A 9,596-nucleotide genomic window follows, 5' to 3' on the forward strand; every position below is an offset into this window, starting at 1 on the left:
AATACCCTTCCCTTTCCCCACTCTAAGGGTGGATGATTTTCTAGGTGATAAATAACCTATCAAGGCCCCTAGTATTAACTACAACCTATCAAGGCCCTTAGAATTCATTTACCATCAATTTATACAACTTCTATCAAACATTCCCATTACAAACAGTTTTTTATGGCAAAGACACCATTTTTATAGAACCCTAGGTCTCAAATCACGTAGTTACTATTCTAAATGTTCAATTTCTGACAAATAGCAAATAATCCACTCATTTAAAAGGTGAATAAGCAATAATAACCCCAACCCATCAAGTTTAGATGGTTTATTGACATTCTAGGGTTTCTACTTTACTTTCACCATTAAAGAGGCATGAAGATGATTACCATAATGAAGGGAAAGGGAATGATGGAATGAAAAGTAATGGAACTTACCTCACAAGGTTATCTTGCCCTAGCTTGAAAATTCTCTCTAGGTGCTTGTTGGGAAGTGTGTTGGTATTTTATGAATAGAGAATATGCGACTAAGTATAAAAATCCCGGCCACTATTTTCTGTCGACCGCTACAGCGGTCATCACGCCGCTACAGTGGTCCTGCTAGAGCGGTCAAGTGATCGCTGTAGCGGTCCCAAAGGAAATCCGCTCACCACTATGGTGGTTGACTCATCGCCATAGCGGTACCGCCATAGCGGTCAATCGTCCGTCTGGCGCCTACTCGACGACAAATGGTAGGCCTTTGGAAACGATCCACCCACCGCGACGGTACCGCATGTACCTCTCATTACACAGCCGGTCCGTTTGAGCGCGAGCTCATTTTTTGTCCAGTTTTTCCCCCTATCACCCCACATTTCATCTAAGGCCTCAAAAATAGAACTCCAAACATGCACACATACAAAAAGATGCCCCAGGAATCCACTCGTGGCCTCAGAAATCCCAATAGAGTCCTAATTCCCCACAACGATCGAAAGGGTCATTACACCCTACCACGATGCAATCAATGTGGTAGGCTACATTTGGGACAGTGCCGCCTAGGTTCAGGTGCTTGTTATGCCTGCGGTCAGACTGGGCATATGCTACGTGATTGTCCATCGCGGGGTGGCAAAGGTAGGTCCCAGCCTACAGGATCAGCGGTTGGTTCTTCATCATCTGTACGCCCTTTGGGGCAAGGTTTGCAGGCACCAGCAGGTCGTAGTAGATGCAGAGAGGGAGCATCTAGTTTGAGCGATCCTCACAACCGTATCTATAGGCGATAGGATCTTGAGTCTTCCCCTGATGTTGTCACAGGTATATTATCAGTATTCTCTCATAATGTATATGCATTGATTGATCTGGGTTCTACCTTGTCATATATTACTCCTTATATTGCCAATCGTATTGGGGTAAAATCAGAGCCAATCAAACCTTTTAAGGTGTCTAAACCCGTTGGTGACCCAGTGATAGCCAGACGAATATATAAAAATTGCGTGGTGGCAGTTTGTGACTGTCATACTATGGCTGATTTGATTGAGTTGAAGACGCTAGATTTTGACGTCATTATGGGTATGGACTGGCTGGCCTCCTGTTACGCCAATGTTGATTGCAGAACAAAAATGGTTCGTTTCCAATTTTCGGGTGAACTAGTTTTAAAATGGAAGGGTAATACAGCATCCCCGAGGGGTAGGTTTATTTCCTATCTCAAGTTGAGGAAGATGATTACTAAGGGTTGTACATATCATTTAGTCCGAGTTCAAGACACAAAAGCAAAGCCGCCGACTCTTTAATCAGTTCCGATAGTGAATGAGTTACCACATGTGTTTCCAGACGAGCTTCCAGGCCTTCCACCAGAATGGGAGATTGACTTTACCGTCGATGTGTTACCGGATACCAAGCCCATATCTATTCCTCCTTACAGAATGGCTCCTGCAGAACTGAAAGAGTTAAAGGAGCAACTGAAAGATCGGCTTCAAAAGAGGCTTTATTAGGCCTAGTTCATCGCCATGGGGAGCACCTGTATTGTTCGTAAGAAAGAAAGATGGTTCCTTGCGGATGTGTATTGACTACATGCAATTGAATAAGGTGACCATAAAGAATAAATATCCACTTCCAAGAATTGATGATTTATTCAACTAGTTGTAGGGTCCCAAATGATTTTCGAAAATAGATCTGAGATTGGGGTACCATCAAGTGAGAGTCAGGGAAGAGGATATTCTGAAGACAGCCTTCAGAACTAGATATAGTCATTACAAGTTTCGAGTAATGTCGTTTGGATTGACTAATGCACCGGCGGTATTCATGAATTTGATGAATAATGTGTTCAGGCCTTTCTTAGATCTGTTCGTGATTGTTTTCATTGATGATATCCTAGTATATTCTTGATCGAAGGCAGACCATGCAAATTATCTACGTACTGTTCTTAGAATTCTTCAGACTAGGGAGCTATACGCAAAGTTTTTGAAATGTGAGTTCTTGTTGAATTATGTAACTTTTCTGAGGCATATTATTTTAGCTAATAGTATTCGGGTGGATACCCTGAATACTGAAGCTGTGGAGACTTGGCCAAGGCCTATAACACTGACAGAAGTTCATAGTTTTCTAGGGTTGGCCGGTTACTACAGAAGATTTGTAGAGGAATTTTCTTCTATCTCAGTACCATTAACGAAGTTAACTCAAAAATCAACAAAATTCCAATAGACCAATGCTTGTGAACGCAGTTTTCAGGAGCTGAAAGATAGATTTACTTCGGCCCCGGTCTTGACACTTCTAGAAGGACCGAAAGGCTATGTTGTTTATTGTGATGCTTCAAGCATGGGGTTAGATTACGTATTGATGCAGCATGATAAAGTTATTACCTATGCTTTAAGGCAATTGTGGAAACACGAGAAAAACTATCCGACCCATGACCTAGAGTTAGTGACGGTTATTCATGCATTGAAGATGTGGAGACATCATTTATATGGTGTTCATGTTGATATTTATACAGACCACAGAATCCTCTAGTATATCTTCAAACAGAAGGAGTTGAATCTACGACAAAGGCGCTGGTTGGAGCTACTGAAAGATTATGATGTGAATATCTTATATCACCCTGGAAAGGCGAATGTAGTAGCTGATGCTCTTAGCCACAAATCTATGGGCAATTTATATGATGTTCAGCCGGAGAAGAGGGAGATAGCTCGTGAGCTTCTATAGCTAACCAACCTAAGAGTTCGCTTGATGGACTCGGGAAGTACGGGAATCACTGTCAGCTTTCTCATCTTTAGTAGTGAAAGTGAAAAAGTGCCAATATGAGGACCCTATGTTAATTCATTTCAGAGATACACTTCCTCAGAAGAAGAAATCACCATTTGGGATTTCTGCAGATGGAGTTCTCAGGTATCAAGGTAGATTATGTGTTCCTGAGGTTGCAGGGTTACGTCGATAGATTTTTTAAGAAGCCCATTATTCTCGTTATTATGTTCATCCAGGAGCGACAAAGATGTACCATGATCTCAAATCCATATGTTGGTGGGGCGGAATGAAGAAAGACATAGAAGAGTTTGTAACTCAATGTCCTAACTGTTAGCAGGTAAAGATTGAGCATCAAAAGCCAGGTGGATTGTTGCAAGCTATGAAAATTCCAACTTGGAAATGGGAAGTAATTAATATGGATTTCATTACAGGCTTGCCTCATTCTCAGCGTAAGTATGACTCTATATGGGTAGTTGTGGATAGACTTACGAAGTCAGCTCATTTTCTACCAGTCAGAACTACGTACTCAGCAAAAGATTATGTAAAGCTGTATGTCAAAGAGATAGCACAACTTCATGGTGTTCCAGTATCCATTATCACTGATAGAGGAGCACAATTTATAGCTAATTTCTGGAAGTCCTTTCAAGAAATCTTGGGAACTCAGGTAAGACTTAGCACAGCATTTTATCCACAGACTGATGGACAAGCTGAGCGCACCATTCAGACCCTCGAAGATATGCTACGGGCATGTGTGTTGGACTTTGGAGGTAGCTGGGATGACCACTTGCCACTCATTGAATTTGTATATAACAATAGTTATCACTCTAGCATTCAAATGGCCCCGTATGAGGCTCTATATGGGAGAAAGTGTAGATCGCCAATTGGATTGTTCAAAGTAGGGGAGACAAAGTTAATGAGCCCAGACTTGATCCAGCAAGCAGTGGAGAAAATCAAGCTTATCCAAGACCAGTTGTTGAAAGCCCAGACCTGGCAGAAGTCTTATGCGGACAATCGCTGTCGAGATCTGGAATTCCAAGTTTGTGTGATGAGATTTGGTAAGAAGGGCAAGCTTAGTCCTCAATATATTGGACCTTACAAGATTGTGCGCAAGGTAGGCTAAGTGGCTTATGAGTTAGAATTGCCTTCGGACTTGGATTCAGTCCACCCAGTCTTCTATGTGTCGATGCTTTGCAAGTTCATTGGAGATCCTTCCAAAATTGTACCTGTAGATGATGTTCAGGTCACAGGGCAACTATCCAATGAAGAAGTTCCCATTGCTATTCTTGATAGACAAGTTCGGAGACTCCGAACCAAAGACGTAGCCTCAGTTAATGTTCTATAGAGAAATAATAACAGGGAAGAAATGACTTGGGATACTTAGGAAGATATGAAGTCTAGGTATCTGTATTTATTTCCACCCCCAGAAGAGCTTCCGAAAGAGACACCATTGTCTCCAGGTATGTAATGCTTCTTTTGATAAATTTCTTAGTCGTGTGTGACCATTATTGTTGTTATTTTGTAGCCCTATTAGGCATTGTGTATTACGGGTTGTTGTGATAGGATGGTAGTGGCATATTTACAGGGAAAACTCTGGCGAAATATTTGTAGAATCCCCAAGAGCCTAACATTCGAGGACGAATGTTCCTAAGGGGGGAGGAATGTTACACCTTGGAACTTCATGACGTTTTCTTTGCGAGTGAGCCAACACAAGACTAAAGTGTACATGAGGTCTCATAAGGTTAGGAAGGGTACTTGGTAATGTTAAGTGTATACCTTAAGGTTTCAGAGTTATATGATACGGTGGAAGTAAGTTTGTTGGAGAAATTGGAGTTGGAGTCATGTTTGGGAAGATTATGTAGCATTTGAGATATGCATTTCTTAGCATTACCTTGAGTGGAATCTATAGGTACCTTTATATGGTTAATGAATTTTTACACAAGTGCCAAGAAGGTTCCATAAGGATTGGAGGTCAAATGAATAAAAAAGAACGCGATTTCGACAAATCGAAGAAAATGGGGCAGTGTGCAGTCGCATACTGAGTATGCTGAGCCACATATTGGCCGTTAACTCCCCATTTTGGGTGAGCTCACTGGCCGACATCACATGCAAGTGGTGGAGGGAGTATGCGGCCGCATACTCACCGCAAAGTGGAGCGGGGTGCGAATTTTGCCACCTTTTTACATCCCCAAGTATCTCACTTTCATTCCAACATTCCATACTTATTTGCCCACATTTCTAGAGGATTCTGAAGAGTTCTTGAGTGTTCCCCATCACTCTAAGCCTTTCTATATCATCAAGAGGGAGGATCAAACACCAAGACCTCACGAAAAATTCATGAAGGGTGAAGGTTCTTGCTTTCTTTCAAAGTTATAGTGAACTTGATCTTGGAGGGAGTTGAGTGAGGTGAAGTTCCTTGATTATAAGGTATGTTCATAATACTATTCATATGGTTGAGTTGATGTAAAGGTTTAGTACCCCTTAGAAAGAAAAAGAATTAAACTGGAGAAGCTATAAGTGTTGTAGTGAAGAAGATGACTATGAGGTGAACTCGAAAAGGGGATTTTGGTTAAATAGAGATGAAATTGAATATAACTTCTTGATTATGATATTATGGATGTTTTTATTGTTGTTTGGGATCTGTTTTATAAATGGTGGAAGTTGATGAAATAAGGGGAAGTGCTGCCCAAATTCCATTAGCCTTTTTGTTGCTCTAGTTTGAACTTAAGCATGTTTTCATGACTTAACCTTGTTGTGAATCCTCTTGAATGTAGATTTTGCAGGCTTAGGAGGAAATTTTAGTAGTTAAGGAGACGCGAAGGTATGTAAGGCTAACCCTTTTCTTTCTAAAGGCATGATTCCATAGTTGTCAACCCATACATGACATCCACAATATTTCTATTCCTAGAAACACTAGAAGCCCATAATTTTAATGATTCTTAAGATATAGTTGATAATGATCTTTGTGATGATAATGATGACGATTATGATGATGATTTCAATTCGTAAATGCCAAAGCTTGAAGTTCGTAATTTTCTCATGGTATTATTGAGTTTGTGTCATGATTATTGATTTCATTCATTGTTGTTGATCTCACCTTATGGTAATTGTTCTTTCAAGGTGGGATATGGCAACGTTGATGATTCACGTAGTAATGCACCTGAGGTTACCGACCTTACGTCACTCCGATAGATATGTAGCTTTTATTAGGCTCTCATGCATACCAAATGTATATGGATCGGGCTGCACGTTCCGCAGCACTAATATAAATATGTATGGACCGGGATGCATGTTCCCCAGCAATATCTATATATGGATCGGGCTACACGTTCCGTAGCACTATATATAATGATGATATGACATATGAATCGGGTTTCCCGTTCCGCAGCACTATATATATATATATATATATATATATATATATATATATATATATATATTAGATGAATGCTGTTTTGAAAGGATAAATTAACCATGCGTGATATCCGCCTTGAGAGGCAATCAGATATATAGGTGACCTCTTTATTTCATGTGCCGCATATCTTTATTTTGTTGTTGTTCATGCTTTACATGCTCAGTACATTATTCGTACTGACGTCCTTTTTCCTGTGGACGCTGCGTTCATGCACGCGAGCCGAGAGATGGATCCATCCTTAGAGCTTTATCGGTGGATTCGTGAGTGCTCCATTTGCTTTGGAGCTGTCGTCTATTGGTATCCGTCTTTATGACTTTTAACATTTTGTATAGAGGCTCGTAGACATATGTGTGTGCACAGATGTCTCATGACCTCTTCGGTTTATATCTTGTATATCATTTTTGTGGCCTTGTAGGCTTGTACATATATATATATGGAGCATAGTTGATGATAATCATACGAATGAGTCTTTATTTGAGAATTTGTGCCAATCCAAGTTATGATAATTGTGAATTAGATATGTGGTCCACCGAGGTATGATTAGAAGAAGCATACTAGGTGGTGTTCGGTAGGCTAGCTCCGGGTGCTCGTCATGGCCCTCCGGTTGGGTCGTGACAGAAATGACATGGTAAAAACGAGTACAACGTTATGAAGGTTGTAGACTGATTTGTGAAAGAGGGAAGGAATGCAAATTATGTTTTATTATTCATAAAATGAGCTTGCCGCTCAATAGGATTGTTAAGGAACTCAGAGAAGCTCATATTGAACTGTTGTTATTAGGATGGTCGATGACCCTCAGTGGTTCACTGTATTTAGCATAAATAAGGGAGGTGCTACTCATTTTCCGTAGGTTATATGATTAGCAAAATTTGATAGTCGCGACATTGTTTATTGACGACGACCTCATTTCTCTTATTGTAGACGCAAGGAGATTATGTTAAGCCTAGTTGTGGATTGAAGAGGAGATCATCCAGGTATGTTATGGCTAATCCTTTCCTTCTTTTTTGGTATGTTTTGTGATGATTGAGATATGTATTTAATATTATTTTATGAAGACTCCGTTCTTAGTAAGCAGAGGCACCTAAGCTATCTATGCCCTTATGATATCATCCATGTATGTTATAAATCAAATTCCAAGTCTTGCAAGTTCATGGTATTAATGATAATAGTCATAACATAATCGGCGGTGTAACAACCTTAAGTCACTCCGAAGGAAGTTCTAAAGATTCGAAAGAAGTTCCCAAATCCTTATTATTCTTGAAAGAGTAAGATATGAGGTGATATCCGGCTATGAAACCTGCCGAGGACTTGATTAAGTACTCAGTTTACACGTACTACGGCGGGTTGAGCGACGGTGTAATGTACCTTCAGTTACCATCGAGCTACGGTCGGTTTAGTGGAACTATGATACCAAGGTATAGCCGATTGGGTAGACACGTTTACCAGGATAGCCGATTGGGGAGGCGCACGTTGCCCGTAGAAACTCTGTTCGGTGGCGATTACCACTGATCAGTTGGGTCGTTAATGTTACAATGATAAGTTAGTAAGTGCTATAATGTGGTAGATATATAGATTGATATACACACGAGACAGTAGTATATACATATTATGGCCCTTAGAAGGAAGTCAGAGTTTACAGGTTGATTCTTATCCCTTGTATTGATAATATTTCATTGTTGTGTTTCATTTTCGCCTTTCATACTCGGACTTCTTCCCCGTTTCCCTTTTCGGGGTTTTTGTTTCTGCCCGGTTCGGATAGATGGGGAGGGCCCCTCCCCGAGCGCATCCGGATGTCTTTTGGTTTGGGACCCCTTCCCCGGGGCGTTACCAACCAATTATGTATACTTTGGTTGTTAGGGTAGTGGGGATGCCCCGCTTATATCTATGGTTATGTCTTCTTGGGGCTTTACGGGATGTATCGAAGCGGTTCTATTTATGTCATGTCCCTTTTATGCCCCGAGGCCCCATATATCTATGTTTTCCTTATGGTTTTGTCTTACGAGTTATGTTCACGCCTTTATGAAAACTCGTGTCCCTTGAAAGGCCGGGGTCGGCAATGATAAAGAAGAAGTTGGTACGTGACGCTCGGTTGAGTAGCAGGTGCCAATCTGGCCCCCCCGGCGGGGCGACAAATGCATAGCCCCTAAGGCAAATGTATATGAATATGAATGCATATATTCCCATCTCAAAAAAACGTTAATAATATATTTGGGGAAAATAACAAAGGACAAAATGATATGCGATTAGTGATATACTAATGCTTGAATAGATATTTAAGTTCTTCTTTTATCAACTTGTTGGTCGAACACCTCATCCCAATGAGCTTTGGGGTTTATGATTCGGGGCTTGAAAAAAAAAACAAATTTGGGTTTGGGAAAAATTTAAAAATCAATTTTACGTTTCGAAAAGTACGGGGCATTGTGTCAGATTCTGGGGGGTCTTGGGGGAATTGGCGGAGTGCATCGAGCGAAAAAACCCAAGTTGGGCGGGGGAAAATCGGGCGTACCGACGTACTTCCCCGTCGAAATTAAATCTTGGTGGGCCCAAAGTCCCGGGTATACGGGCCCTCTTTTAAAAACGGGATGTCATTTAGCCATACTTCCCTCGTGTTGGCCGAAACTATAAAAAGAGGGGTTTTCCCCATTTTTTTTTTTCACAATCCCCCCCTAGGATGAAACCTTTTTTTCCTCAAATTTAAATTCACCAAGGTAAGTTATTCCCAAAACCGAAGTTAATTCTAACATCTCCTGATTCCTAAACAAGAATTCATCCTTTTTTAACAGGGGTTTTTAAAAAACCCATTTAAAGGATTCAAGACTAAAGCTTTGGGATTCTTCAAAAGTTCAAATTTTTTCTTGAGTTTGGAGTATTACCGGGGTTTTGGGGGTCTATCTATATTTGGGGCATCATTGTTCTTCCCCCCTTCTTCTTCCATAAAGTATGAAATGTTATGAAAACTAGGGTTTTTAACCATGTCCATGATAACCCCAGGT

Source organism: Lycium ferocissimum, chromosome 8 (genome assembly GCF_029784015.1).
Source record: "Lycium ferocissimum isolate CSIRO_LF1 chromosome 8, AGI_CSIRO_Lferr_CH_V1, whole genome shotgun sequence".
In the NCBI taxonomy this organism is placed as follows: Eukaryota; Viridiplantae; Streptophyta; class Magnoliopsida; order Solanales; family Solanaceae; genus Lycium; species Lycium ferocissimum.